This window comes from Myotis yumanensis, unplaced genomic scaffold (genome assembly GCF_028538775.1).
Source record: "Myotis yumanensis isolate MYYU_CA2020_CCGP unplaced genomic scaffold, mMyoYum1.0.hap1 SCAF_15, whole genome shotgun sequence".
Taxonomy (NCBI): Eukaryota; Metazoa; Chordata; class Mammalia; order Chiroptera; family Vespertilionidae; genus Myotis; species Myotis yumanensis.
In genome coordinates, this window is record NW_027223766.1 from 48,832,402 (window position 1) to 48,847,406 (window position 15,005).

The following is a 15,005-nucleotide window of genomic DNA, read 5'->3' on the forward strand; positions in this document are numbered from 1 at the left end:
GAATGTAATTATTGTACGGTTGAATTAAGTCTACCAGTTTACTCTTTTCTATCTGTCCCATATTTTGTTGTTGTTCCTCTTTCCTGCCTACTTTTGAATTATTTGAATGCTTCTTTGAATTTAATTTTATTGTATTGGATTTTTACCTTCACTGCTTTACTTTTTTTTTTTTTTAGTGAGTGATCTAGGGATGGCAATTATAGCATTAACATTTCCCATTCTACCTAGTGTTAATACAGTGCTCCTTGACATAAAATGTAGAAACCTTGCAATCATATAGGTCTATTCACCACTCCCTTTCTCTTCTGTATATTGCACTTGTCATTATTATTGTACATACATAGAATCCCAATAAGACAATGTTATAATTTTACTTTACATGGTCATAACAAAATTAAATAGTTTGAAAGAGAAATGGTCTTCCATTTTTACCCAAGCATTTACTTCTTCCAATGCCCTTCATTTCTTTTTGGAGATCCACATTTCTATCCGATATTATTTCCTTTCAGCCTAAAGAACATTCTTTAGTATTTCTGGCAGTGCGGGTCTCTAAGGGACGCATTTCTTTACTTCTCCTTTACATGAAATGGTTTTTATTTCACTGTCTTCTGGTTTCCATGGTTTCTGATATGTAGTCTGTGTTAATTCAAGTCATGATTTCCTTGTATGCAATGTTTCATTTTTCTCTGGCTGTTTTTAAAATGTTCTCCTTCTGTGTGGTTTTCAACATTTGACTATAATATGTGGTGGTGATGTACCTAGGTGTAACCAGCCATGATGATCAAGTGCAGAGTCAAAGAAACTGATTTAAATCATAAACTAAAAGCAGATGTAAGCTACTGGGGGGCAAATACTAAGCTGGCTTCCACAGTGACCCAGCTCAATGGCCTTGTAAGGAACATCTACCACGTAATCCATTGGGCAAAAGGGATCTACATATGCAGGGTAAGAACTGTGATTTCCAATGTGTTTGTGGTTTATCATTTCTCAGTGAAGTGACTCCCAGTACGAAATATATGAAAGAGAAGTATAATTGAAGGAGGCTTAGATCTTGCATCTCATTCCAGCTCTAATATACATTAATAGGGACAAGCCACACTCCCTCATAGGCTGCCAATTTCTATGCATAAATCTGGGGGCCTTTTTCTTTCTATGTTTCTAAGATTCTTTAAGCCTGCAAAGGACTCAACAGTGGAAAACGACTGGGTATACTTTGCCAACATCTCTCATCAACACACATTGCTGCATTGTGCTCCTTAGCTGATGAAGGAAAATGGGGTTTTTATCTTTATACCAAATATAAAATTAAGTCATCTCTTCACTGAACTCCTTGACCATGTTACTCTTCAAATTAAAGGGTCTATCATATCCAGGCTCTCCAGATGGATTTGTGGGTTTGGTGTTTTTTCCCCTTAGTGGAGTACAAGCTGTCCCTATGTCTTATTTTTTAAATGGTTAAAGATGTGCTCCTTGTGTAAACAAACTGTTGTAGCCTTGGTAACAGGAAACACAGCGACCCAGGCAATGCGGAGCTTGGGCCAGGAGATCTGTTTTATCTGAGTGGATCTGTATTTTCAGTTTTGGTTAGGTTTAATTTCTGCGGGAACTTTTGATCCATCTTAGACAAAGAGGTAGACTGGTAGACCTGCAGATTGTTATGACAAGTTTAAACTTATTTAAAATCGGATGAATTAAAAAGTTTAAAGTGGCCTCAGAGATCAATTCCTCTAATTTACTAAAGTAACTGAAGCTCGTAATACTAAAATGAGTGTATCAACGGAAGGAGGTAAAAAGAAGAATTTATTGATGGCTTGCTAAATGCCAGGCCCTTTATATTCTATGCCCTGCAGGTCATCTGTGCTGTCCAGAACATTTTTGGAGACATTTGGCCCACACTAAAAAGGTCCTTGATATTTGGTCCTGTTCAAAATGTCCATGGAGTCATTTTATTCTAACAGTCACAATTTAGGTGCAGCCTTCTTGGGAACAGTCAAATTCAACAACACATATACAGAACCCTGTATAGTACATAATAGGTGTCTAATGCAGTTGAGTGGATGCTCTAATTATGACTTCATCATGGTGTATGATCCTTTCTGAGTGCTGTTGAATCTGGTTGACCAATATTTTGCTGATTATTCTTATATCTATATTCATCAGAGATATTAAACTGTTGTTTGCTTTTCTTGTACTGTCTTTTTCTGGCTTGGGTATTAGAGTAATGCTGGCTTTGTAAATGAATTTGAAAGTGTTCCCTCCTCTTCTATTTGATAATAATGAGAGGTCACAAAATTAAACTCGGAGCTTCCCCCATGCAATCTAAATGGCAAAAACGTCTCTATGAACCGAAAAGTCCTAGGCTTAGAAACAAACAGAAGGCCATTCTTGTTTTGCTTCTTAATAGTTGTGTTACCTTGGGTACATAATTTAATCTCTACTGATTCTCAGTTATTTTATTTGCAAATTAGATATAAGATCCCCTTTGTCCTGTGTCAGCAATGCAGGTTAGGAAAGATGCTTGGGAGAGGACCAATCCAGTGCTGGCTCAGAGTAGGCGGCAGCAGATGCTCAGGAATGTGACCCCAGGCAAAACTGGGAGATTTGTCTCCAGCAAACTCCTAACATTGTATTTCTGCCCCCCCCCCCCCCCACATGGTTCCCTCTGTTTGTTTGCTATTTTCTGCAACAACCCACACTCACAAACATACACCATGGCACAATATTATACAAAAGACACCTGGACCTCAAATTTGGATTGGAGACGCTGGCATTTGCATTCTCATTTACACTCCATTCATGCTCACAATTCAGTTGGCTAAACTTTCATTGGTGTAGCCTCTTCTTTACCATTATATTTCCTACCTTAGTAGCTGTCAAGTGGCTAAAATAAATTTGGTCTCTTGCTCAAATTTATCTGTTCTATAGACTCTCTCTCTCCAATGCCTGGCCATAGATATTCTCCAGCTCACAAAGTTGGCTGACAATGAATGGTTGCTAAGGTGATTCTTACAGTTGTACTTGATTATAATCTATTTTACTATAGCTAGGAGCAGCTGTTTTCCACTGGGGCCCTGTTCCTCTTACAAACACAACATACCCTCCTCTAATTGTAGCATTAAAAGTAGTGCAAGGAATTAAAAATCATATGGCTCTTACAGATACGATTACTGTTCACATTTTATGTGAGCCTTACTCACTTCACTCCCACCCACCCCAACTTGATATACTAATAACTGACTTCTATTTCTTGTTGCCCCTATTAAAGCCTGTACAATTTCAACCCAAGGTCCATCTAAACATTGGGTAGTAGGAACTATGTCTGTTCATTGTGTATCCGGCATCTAGTATAGTACCTAACATGTTGAAATAGAGAGAGAAGAGGAAATAGAAAAACATAGAAAAGAATTAAATGTTTGAGTTGCAAAATGCCTGTTCAAAATCATAGAAGTAGTGAGTAAAAAGGCTGAAACAGACCCAGGTCATTTGGTTCTAAATGGAAGCTTAAGTTCTGATATATTTTCCTCTAGGTTTAGGAATTTTTTATAGGAAGGTTAAGACCCTAAAAGAATTTCCTCCTGGAAATTCTATTCAACTCAACAAACTCCAACATGCCCTTGCCCCAAACATTCTACTCTGCTCCAGGAATACATGGGTAATAAAGACATTGCCCCAGCAATGGGAGGTTAGTAGTGTGGACGGTCATGCAAACCCACACACACTGTTAATATAGTGTATGCAAAGCAGATACAGTGTGTGTCTGATAGAGAGTTTGCACCATACACAACATTTAATCTATGGTGAGGAGGTCATGTAATGAGGGGATGTTGAAGTTGTGGTGGAAAGGGTCACTGAAGGCCATCTAAGAAGATAAGGGGATGGGGTGGCAGGAAGAAGGAGGAGGGACACCTGCTGTGGGCACAGTATGGCAGGCATGGGAAAGTAAAGCATATCTGACTGGGGAAGAACCATTCTTAGAGCAGAAATATGTATAGAAAGTGGCTGAATATGACATGGGAAAGATGAGGAGGAACACTTGAGAAAGGGTATTGGATACCATGGGTCTGCACCAAAAGACACACACCTTACCATTCTCTACTCAGCCCTGATGGAGGAAACCGGAGGCAGAGAGAGTGAATTGCCTGGAAAGCGAATCTGACTGTATTATCCACTCGATTTTCCATGCTGTAACCCAGAGCACAAATATAGTGGCATGGTCCCCACTAGACTTACTGCAATTTGCCTAGGTATTCTTTTTCTGTTTAGTTCCTGAGCACCTAGACGGAGGACTCTCACTGACAAATATTGGTGATGCTATGTTACAATTTTACAATGTGCTTTAAAGGAGCTCATTGATAATGAGGCATGTAAATGGTCCTGAGACTTGTTTTATATAGATATGTATATGTATGCATGCATATGTGTGTATGTAACACTAACACATGTAGTGTTAGTGCTATTATATTATACTAGAGGCCCGGTGCACAAAAATGTGTGCACTCGGGGGGGAAGGGGGGTCCCTCAGCCCGGCCTGTGCCCTCTCGCAGTCTGGGACCCCTCAGGAGATAATGACCTGCTGGCTTAGGCCTGCTCCTGGGTGGCAGAGGGCAGGCCCAATCCCTAGGTGCAGCCCCTGGTGGGGCTCAGAGCAGGGCTGATTGGGGAGTTGGGGCACCACCCCCTGTCATGCACAGAGCAGGGCGGATTGGGAGGTTGCGATGCCACCCTCAGTCATGCTCAGGATAGGGCTGATTGGGGGGTTGGGGCACCGCCCCCTGTCACACTCAAGGCAGGGTCAATGGGGAGGTTGCGGCGCCACCCCCTGTGATGCACAGAGCAGGGCCAATCAGGGGGTTGGGGCGCTGCCCCCTGTCATACACAGAGCAGGGCCAATCAAGGGGTTGGGGCAGTGCCCCCCCCCCCCCCCCGTCACATACAGAGCAGGGCCCATCAGGGGGTTGGGGAGCTCCCCCCTGTCACTCACAGAGTAGGGCCGATAGGGGAGTTAGGGCACCGCCCCCTGTCACACACACAGCAGGGCGGATAAGGGGGTTGGGGCGCCGCCCTCTATCACCCACAGAGCAGGGCCGATCAGGGGGTTGGGGCAATGCCACTGTCACACTCAGGGCAGGGCCGATGGGGAGGTTATGGCTCTACCCCGTCACACACAGAGCAGGGCCCGTGGGGGGGGCGGGGGGGGGGTTGGGACGCCACCCCCTGTCACACACAGAGCAGGGCTGATCAGGGGGTTGGGACGCCACACCCTGTCATGCTGATCTGGTGCCAGGAGGCCTTGCGGCTCCGCTGATCCCGGTGCCGGGAGGCATATTACCCTTTTACTATATAGGATAGAGGCCTGGTGCACGGGTGGGGGCGGGCTGGTTTGCCCTGAAGGGTGTCCTGGATCAGGGTGGGGGTCCCCACTGGGGTGCCTGGCCAGCCTGGATGAGGGGATGATGGCTGTTTGCAGCTGGTCACACACCCTTCAGGGTGGGGGTCCCCACTGGGGTGCCTGGCCAGTCTGGGTGAGGGGCTGAGGGCTGCTTTCAGGCTGGAGGTTTTGACTGCTTTCAGGCTGGCGGGAAACTCCCAACCACTCCTTTTTTTCTTTTCTTTTTTTCTTCTGGGCCAGCTTTAACTCTGGCTCTAGCTCTGAGGCTTCCGCTGCTGGTTTGTTTGCTGTTCTATAATCGAAACAATGTATTACTTCAGCTCTGAGATCCCGGCCTATATTTGTTAGAATGTTTCAAACTGCCAGCTCAGAGGCCGGCAAGTCAGGGAACGTTGGAACCTGCAGTCACTGGAGCAAGCAAGCCTCATGTTCGCTTCCAGCTGCCTGGCTGCCGGCCGCCATCTTGGCTGACAGTTAATTTGCATAAGGATACGCTGATTAGCCAATGGGAAGGGTAGCGGTCGTACGCCAATTACCATTTTTCTCTTTTATTAGTGTAGATACTAGAGGCCCAGCACACGAAATCGTGCATGGGTAAGGTCCCTAGGCCTAGCCTGGGATCAGGGCCATCTTCTGCCTGCTAACCCCAGTCCCACCCCACTGCCTTCCCCCAACCCCAGGTCCCCATTGGCCAGGCAATCAATTTGAGCCTGCAGGCCGGGGGGAGAGACCAAGAGGTCTGCCTTCCACCCACTTGCCAGTCCCCAGTCCTGCCCCACAGCCACCCACCCCAGTTCCCTGTGGTTCTCCATTGGCCACCCAGCAATGGGAGCCTGCAGGCTGGGGGGAGGGACCGAGAGGTGGGCAACGCACCTCGTAGCGACTGGTCGTTCAGTCGTTTCAGTCATTACACTGTTACGGTCACGGGCCTTTTATTATATAGGATTACTGATACTGAAACAGTGTTTAGTCATTACTAATATATATTTAGTATAAACACCTCTTGCAGGGTGGTACGCGTTTTAAGCATACATATTCTAATACTACAAAGTAAGATTTATCTAAAAATAACTGCTTTGATGTTTTTACAAGGCACATAATATCATATCTTTTGCCCCAAATCATTTAATTTATAAGCAATTATAATGACTAAAATTTAATGAGTGTATGCAAGCATGCCAGACACTGTACTGAACGGTACATGTTTTACAATTTTATAAAAATATGTTGAGGAAGGTTTAGCAGCATTATCATCTTCATCACCATCCTTATTTTGTAGATGAGGACACCGAATATCAGAAGGGCCAAAGAACTTGCCTAAGCGTATATGTCTAGGAACATACAAGAATTAGAATTTGAACCAAGGAAGGCTGACCCAAAGTTTATATATTTAACCACTAGGCTAACCAGCAAGAAACAGAGCTGGTGAATTTAATTTGCCAACTTCCGTCTGTCCCGGGCTAGGCAGGCAGTTAGCAGCATGCTTGAGCTAGCAACCCGGGATGCTTTGCTTACAGCCCAGGGCAAATCTTCAGAAGGCCAATGAGAAGTGTATTTCTTTGAAACCCTCCAGTGTCTGTGGATCCAGGGGCTGCTTCCCTTTGTGTCAGGTGCACCTGAAGATCTGTCTTAACACCCTCCCCTCATATCACCAAGGCCACTTCAGACAGACATCTGTACAATGTTCTGAGAAGGTCCAAACAGACAGGCAGAGAGAGAGCTAAGGGAGCAGCATGAAGCCACTATCTTCCTGTGCCTGAGAGCTGCGGTCCGCCCCTCGCTTCTTGCCTCACACTGTGCCTTAGGAGAAACTGTTTATCCTTGGTCGGTTTCCATGGCAACCACATCTCCCACAGCATTATCTTTTTATTATAGGAATTGCTAAAAGAATACATATATATGGAAAATAATTAGGAGTTTTTATCACACGCTTCCTCCAGAATGTGGCAGGTAGGGGAAGGGGCAGAAGGCTATAGGACTGAAGCAGAAAATCTCAGTAGTGGGGGCAATTTTATTAAACAGAAGATGGGCTCTTGTGTCCAACGTGAAGTATAATTTCCTGCCTCCACTGCGGGAAGGCGTGCATCCTCCTTTAGACTCAAGGTTGGTAGGAGAAGAGGTGAAAGAGGTTTTACATGTGGAATCTTAGTCCTGAATACGGTTCTATCCAGATTAATGAAATTCAAGTGTTCAAGGAATCCAGTAGCTGAGAGCTGCTGAACCCCCCTAACCCATGGCACCCCTGTTCATCGTCAGTCAGTAAGGCACTACTTTACTTGGGGACCTGAGATTTTAGGACAGAACAGCTCCTTTGGGGAGCCTTTGGAAATAAGATGAGGTCAGCATAATCACTGAAGTGGTAATCAGAAAGCCTGCTTTCTACTCCTTGATTAATACTTTAACAAGCTGCGTGACTTAGGACAGGTATCAACCCCTCTACCCCTCAATTTTGCCATCTTTGAAACAAGAGGTTCAGATACTATGGGCCCGGCAGGCTCTGCAAGTCTGGGGCCCACAGATTGGTGCACTCTGGAGAGCAAAGTCAGGATGCCAAGGAAAAAAAGTAACCAGAAAAAGGCTAATCAGGGCTACTGTTTTTTGCCAAATCATGCTTTTGTGTTGGGCAGTGTGCTGTGGGCTTCATGTGCATTATCTCATGAAATATTCATGATACTATTAAGAGGGAGACCTTGTCATTCCCATTTTACAGAAGACAGAGCTGAGGATTAGCAAGCTAGAGCCAATGTGCAGGAGAGCTAGCCTTCAAAGCCAGCTCTTCCTGACTCTAACACAGACACAGCCTCACACCGTAACCCAGCAATGGAGAGGGATACAATACCGGGCTCCCAAGTCCCCATGGACACACATGTGTAATACGCTATGCTTGCTAACCACCAAACCCAAGACACTGAAGAAAAACAAAGGTGCCCCTAGCTCAGGGAACAGAAGACCAGGCAGGGGCATCTCCCCGCATCACTTTTACCTGCAATTAGAAAGTACCTGGGTAGACGCACCTGTGGGAGCAGAACCTGGACATCAGGGAGAACAAGTTCATGTTCAGATCTGCCCTCCCCGCCCCTCTCCTCCTTCCCCACGGCATATCCAATGTCCTCTTAGAGACAGTGAGGCTGCCTGAGGAGAGGGATTCTGTGACCTTAGGATGCAGAACACAGCTTGGCACATAGTAGGCAGCAATAATATTTGAATAAGGGTTACTGTCCCATATATATTCCCTTTTGTTCTAAGCTACTGATCTTAGAATAAGATCAGCCTTTGGCCTCTACTTTGTTGCTCCCAGATTTCTCTCTGGTATAAAAACCGGTCTGACTACCTTCACAAGACTGCCGTATTTACATGCATTCCATTTTCCCAGAGACCCTGAACCTGCTATATTGGGATAATTGTAATAGTGCCCCTTTCACTTTCAAAAGCATCTAAGTTTAGACAATAAATGATATACATTCCCTGTATGCTCCACCCTTTATAGCTGCACTTCCTATCCCCCTGGAACATAAGGGGATAGAGAAGATGTAATATTTTCTAAGAGTTTGAGTTGCTAAACTTTGAAATAATTCAATAGCAAAGATAGGACAGCTTATTCCCTAAAGATCTTTAGAAACAGAATTAAGCTATACATCATTAATATGACCCTGGGGTCCTTGCACCTGGGTTCAAATCTTGGCTCTGACTTTGTAGCTGTGGGACAAGGAGAAGTTAATACTATATTTAACCTCTCTGAGCCTCTGAACTGTAAAATCAGAGTGAACAGCGATTCACAAGTGTGATAGTTAAATGCATTTTATAATAAGGATCAATCCTGAAACCAGTTAAGTGGAGATCAAAATTACCTGTCCACTATGGAATAAACTGGGCTGAAGACTGTAGCTGGAGTGATTATGATAATCAAGGTTTGTAATATAATTCCTGAGTAACAGACATCCCTATGGAACCACAGGCTGCTCCATAACATATAGCATGGAGTCACCAAGAATGTATGAGTTTCAATAACAAGCTACTCTGCAAAATAAATGAGTAAAGAAGCCCCGGTAATGCATATTTAATCCCTTACCAATTTCAGAATCCTCTACAAACTCCTCCTTCCATGGGGAGAAATGAGAGAGCAGGACGAGAGAGAAGGGCCACGGCTACTTCCAAGAGAACAAGGCAGAGTCTATTTTATGGACATAGGCAGAAACTCTAGGAGAAGAAAACATTTCCACCTACACAAAAAGACAGTAAATGAAAAGCCAGGGACAGGATGTTACGGTGTTTTAGGCAGGGACACAAATAGAGCTTTGCTGGCTGATGTATCTATGAGAAAAAGACAACAGGTTGTCAGGCTCAGTATTTTACTAGAACAAACAAAGCCATAAAATCTAGCTAGTCTGGTCCCTGGTATTCCACAGGTCCAGGGCAGCAAAGGTTTAAGGCCAGTCACGTCAGTCCATGGATGGCGATGTGATTGACAGCTAGAACGTCTAGATAGTGTAAAAAAAATTCTAATGAGTGTCCATATTTTCAGCTTTTTCCTACTGTTTAACCAATGGCAGTTATTGATATTGACTATCCCTCTCTTGTGCTGCTGATGCTTTGCCAGCAGGTAAGTGCGCCGCATCTTAAAATGTCTATTGACCTAATAATAGTTTTGTTACAGGACACTCAGTCAGAGGCATTATGCTGGCAGCAAAGCATTCCAGAGAGAGTCTTTATGCCAGAAGATCCAAGTATTGCAACTTCAGATACTGCCCAACATATGATTATTGTAATATCATGATCATTATGCTGCTGCCTTAAATGAGATTTTGCCACAGCTGGCTTTTTTCATTTGTTGTTTTGGGGGTTATAATCGAAAACAGTAGCTTCCAAGGACAAAAAAAATCAATATAGACTGCTAAAAATACCTTGGTGCTATCCCAGCTTTCAATTCTGCCAGCCTTGAACGGGAAGGAAAGAATCGTGGAGATGAGATGGGTTTTCAGGCCTTGGCATTTAGGATTCTATTTGATGATTTCCAATCAATGCACCAGAAATATCCCCGTCCTCTCTCTTGGAAGAAAGGCTCTCCAGCCTTGTTTTCCAGCGGCACAGAACCCATTCTGGAAGCTGTACTTCTGTGGTTCTCCATGTCACCCCACGTTCAGATTCTGGCTCAGGAGGCTGGGTGTGGTGAAGTTGCATGGAATGGGCATGTGCATGTGTGTGTTGGGGATCGGGGAGGCACGTGTACACTTCGTGTTCCTGGAAGCATGATTTCAGAAATGAGGGAAGCCTGGGAGTAAGGCCCAGATTCGTAAGAAAAAAAACTCGTTTTCTCAATCTCCATCTAGACAATGAGGAACCTTGCTCCTTGGGTCTGGGCCAAGCTGCTCTCTGGCGTGTGACATTTTCTCCAACTGGAGAAAGTATTTTCTGGTAAATAGCCTTTCACTACTGTGATGGGAGAAAACAGGATTTGACAGGGGTTGATATCAAATTTAATATTAAATAGAGCATTTTCTAAGACCCTTTCGGGTGCCCAGTACTTTATCAGACCCTTTGGGGAAAGTAAAATTCAAAACTCTCACTCCTTTACAAGTGATCCACTTAGCATGCTAATAATTAGCATTGAAGTATAAGTCCTATAAGTCTTGGGTGAGTCTGTGGCAGGAATTTAAAGGGGAATCTACCATAGAGACCATCTGCATTGGTTTTTGAAAGGAGGTGGGGGATGAATGGGACTTGAAGGATAAGTAGGATTTTAATAAAGTGAGGACCAACATGTGAGGCATGTTGATAATAGCTGGTTGATAATTCTGGAAATTTTGAGATGAAGGGCTGAACTTATTGTCAAGTTATGTAGAGCAGTTGCTTACATGTCATTTTGAGCCAGCATTGAATCTTAGTTTAACAAGTGAGCTCTGAAATCAGCTAGGTTTGGGTTTTAAACCTGGGTTCTCTCCTATAATCTTGGGCAATTTACTGAACCATTATTAACTTCAAGTTCCTGAAATAGGTAAATAATACCTGATGAAGTGATATTGAAGATAAAAGGATATAATTTCTTTATTCAACCTATGTTCCTAATGACATTTTTGTGCCAGGTATATAGATTTCAAAAGTTCTAAGTACTGAAGTATAAAATGCAAACAGACCAAAATGATGATGTACATTGTCCACCACATGGCAAACAGTAATGGATAGGTTTTAATTGGATGCTCTAAGCTTTATGGAGAGGTGCTGACGTGGTAGGAACTGATTAAGGAATATAGATCTTTCTTGGGTGAATAGAGGGAGTGGGGGTGGGCAGAGAACTTGAAGACAGAAACCAGATAAGAAGCCATTATTATAACAGTCCATGTAAGAGTGTCACCTACAATTGGGGCAGCAGATACAAAAATTGCTGAGTGAAGGGGGTCAACAAGGCACAGTCTCCCCTAGAATTTTATGCCAACGTGTCCAGGAATAATTCAGAGTTTGCAGTCTCACCCATCATGAAGCAACCATCGCTAGACTTTGCACTGAGCATATAGTAAGGCATCCTGACCTTTATTTACTTCTGAGGACAGCAGTTTTCCCAGGATCCCAGTTGGGAAAGAGGCTTATAAATAAACCATTTTGCTTGTTCACTGAACTAGACTGTCATTTGCGATGATGTGCTGACTCAGGTGATGCTGAGTGAGTTGGAATGTCAGCATGAAGGTCTTTGAGGAAAAAAGAAACAAGACTGCTCTTCCTTGAAGTCAGAGGAAGCAAAACTGAGGAGGCTGCGGTTTGGGCTCATTAAAGGATCTCCAGTGTATTCATCAAATGCCTCATCAAGAGTTTTATTATCAACAAAGGGATTCTCTTTTCTCTAATTGTATATGCCTTAGAGCCCAGGAAATTGCCTCCTCTACAGGTAAATAAACCACCAGAGGCCCTCCCTGCAAATAAATATAGGACTTTTTTTGGTTTTTTAAGGCATAAGCTTACTTGCAGGGAAAAAGCAACAACAATAGCAATAACAATGATAATGGAACTCTTGCCATGCAGGGGTGGGCAAACTTTTTGACTCGAGGGCCACAATGGGTTCTTAAACTGGACCAGAGGGCCGGAACAAAAGCATGGATGGAGTGTTTGTGTGAACTAATATAAATTCAAAGTAAACATCATTACATAAAAGGGTATGGTCTTTTTTTTTTTAGTCTTATTCATTTCAAACGGGCCGGATTCGGCCCGCGGGCTGTAGTTTGCCCACGGCTGGTCTAGAGCACTCACCCTTTGCTAGGTGCATTGTAAATATCTGAATTAACCCATTTAGTTCACAATGTATGGAGGACCTAGTGCGTGCTCCTCTGTGATGGGCACCAAAACTTAGCTAGGAATAAGAGAATAGCCTCATCAAGGAAAGACCAACACCATCTTAAAGTAGAAGCTCACAACAGAATGCCAAGCCACACTTTTCCAGGAGAACACTGAACCAGACCACAGCCTACCCGCGTCACCCGCATCGCCCTCCTTCTGGCAATATCCTGCACATCCTCCAGGAAAATTGCAGACCTTTGACCCCCTTTCCCTGTTTTCCAAGTCAAGAACTCCCTCCCTTTTCTGGCTTCATGATCTCCTTTCCCTTTCGGTTGGTCATTTCTGGTCCACTCTCATCAATACCCAGCTATCCCTTTCCCTCGTATCTCCCACCTCTCCACCCTGCCAAGGAGCTCGGTAGTATAGATGGAAACCATAGAAAGAGCTCTGGCCTGGGTTATAGCATCTGGGTTCAAATCTTGACTCTGACTGTTATTATCTGTGTGACTGTGAGATCTTTAATCTCTCTGAGCCTCATTAATAAAATGAGTGAATACTGGTTCACAAGCCAGTATGATAATTCAATGTGTTTCTAGATAGAGATACACACATATATATCAAAAGAGACATATGTGCATGTAAACATCAGTATCTACATATATGCACATATCTAGATGTTAATATATACATATACCATAGAGTTGATGACATAAATCTCAATTTGTAATTTTCAGTTGCCTCTTTACAATTCTGTTTCTTGCCACAAAATTGCAAGCTCCATCAGGAAAGATTATTAGTCTGTCTTAGTGTCCCATCCACAATACCTAAAACAGTGTCTGGAACACAGCAGGTATTCAATAGACATTTTTGTAAAAATAGATGGATGAACTGTAGCTGTTTAATAAATATTTGTTTCTTTCTGAGCCTCAAGCAAACACTGGGGATTTTTTGCTTCTGCGCCCCTACTTCAACCTACTGAACGAAACTCATGCAATCATGCTAATTTAACAAATTTATGATTTTCAATCTTTGCCAGTCTCTAAATGTTTTTTGAACATGTGTCTGTAACCGGACAACCAAGAGGTCTGGGCTGCCTGTCACTACTTGAGCCAATTAAGCAGAGACAGGGTTGAATCATATATGAGCGTTTGTTCCAATACTGCCAGCAGTATGAGAGAGCAGCAGGTCATCCATGAAAATCTGCTCTGACCCCCCTTGCTAGTTGGCTGGTTATTTACACATGAGGAAGAAGATAGCTATGTGCACCGGGGAGCTGCAAGTGTAACATGGAAAAGGGAGGGTAGAGTCTGCAGTCCAGCCTTCAGGAGCTCAATGTCTGATAACAAGATGGCTAATCTATGATGCTACAAACAGCTCAGCCCATTCCTGGGACCAGAGAATGGTCAGTGTTCCTGAGAAAAACTCCCAAAGGGGATCAGGGTCTGGGCACATCAACCAAAAAAAGCGTGTCCTGTCCTTGGTCTGTTCTCAAAATGTTATTTCTTTTCTGAATAAAGGACCCATCAAGGCATATTAGCATCTTATCTTATTACAGTCTTGTTTCATCTTCCAGTTTCCCAGGGTAAGAAAACTTCTTATCTATAGTTAGTAAGGTGAATAATTATTAGACAACTGTGGCTCTATTCTCATTACATGCTTTTCCCCACTGTCCTGTCTACTCAACTTCCTTTCTTTTTTCCAAAGCTCTAACCATCACCTTTCTCCTTGAGTTCTTCAGTTCATCAGCTGACTCTCCCTTCTATTCATCTACAGAGAAAACTAAGAGCCCCAGTGACTTCCTTCAGCTTTTCCTGGCCCTCCTGGCTCCCCTGGTTGTCAGGCTGTGGACTGGGACTGTCCTGGGCCTCCAGCCTGCAGGTGGCAGGTCGTGGGACTTCCTGGTCTCTGTAATGGTTTGAACCAATTCCTATCACAAATCCCCATACATTGAAATGAAAATGCCCTCTACTAATCTCCAGTGGAATTCCTCAAGGTCATCGACTCCTAGCAGCCGCTTCACGTGTGAAGGGAAATACAGACAAAGGCAAACTAAAGAAAAAGTTGGAATGAATGGTAGTTCTTTAAGAATTAACATGAAACTTATGGGTGAGCAAGAACCGAGGCCTAAAGATATAAAAAATGTTCTTACCTTAGAAGGCTATTCATCTTGGCAGCACGTCACCCCTGGGGTCTGGAAGAAACAGCAAACAAATATCAGATAAAAACACTGTCTTCGATGTACAAAACGCGTCAACATAATGTTTGCACACCAGTGAACCACATGACACTCCTATTATGATTGAGATGTTTCTTTCCCCATTCTGTAAATGAGGGGACAGAGGCTCCGAGAATT

General features: G+C 43.6%; 1 long non-coding RNA gene across 1 annotated transcript in view; it reads right to left on the reverse strand.

Annotated features, from left to right (window-relative positions):
* Window positions 1–15,005, reverse strand: part of LOC138993217 (uncharacterized) — a 205,726-nt gene that overhangs the window by 80,996 nt on the left and 109,725 nt on the right. The window contains exon 2 of the long non-coding RNA XR_011468252.1: window positions 14,802–14,843. This is a non-coding gene — a long non-coding RNA (uncharacterized lncRNA). The remainder of the gene's footprint in view (window positions 1–14,801; window positions 14,844–15,005) is intronic.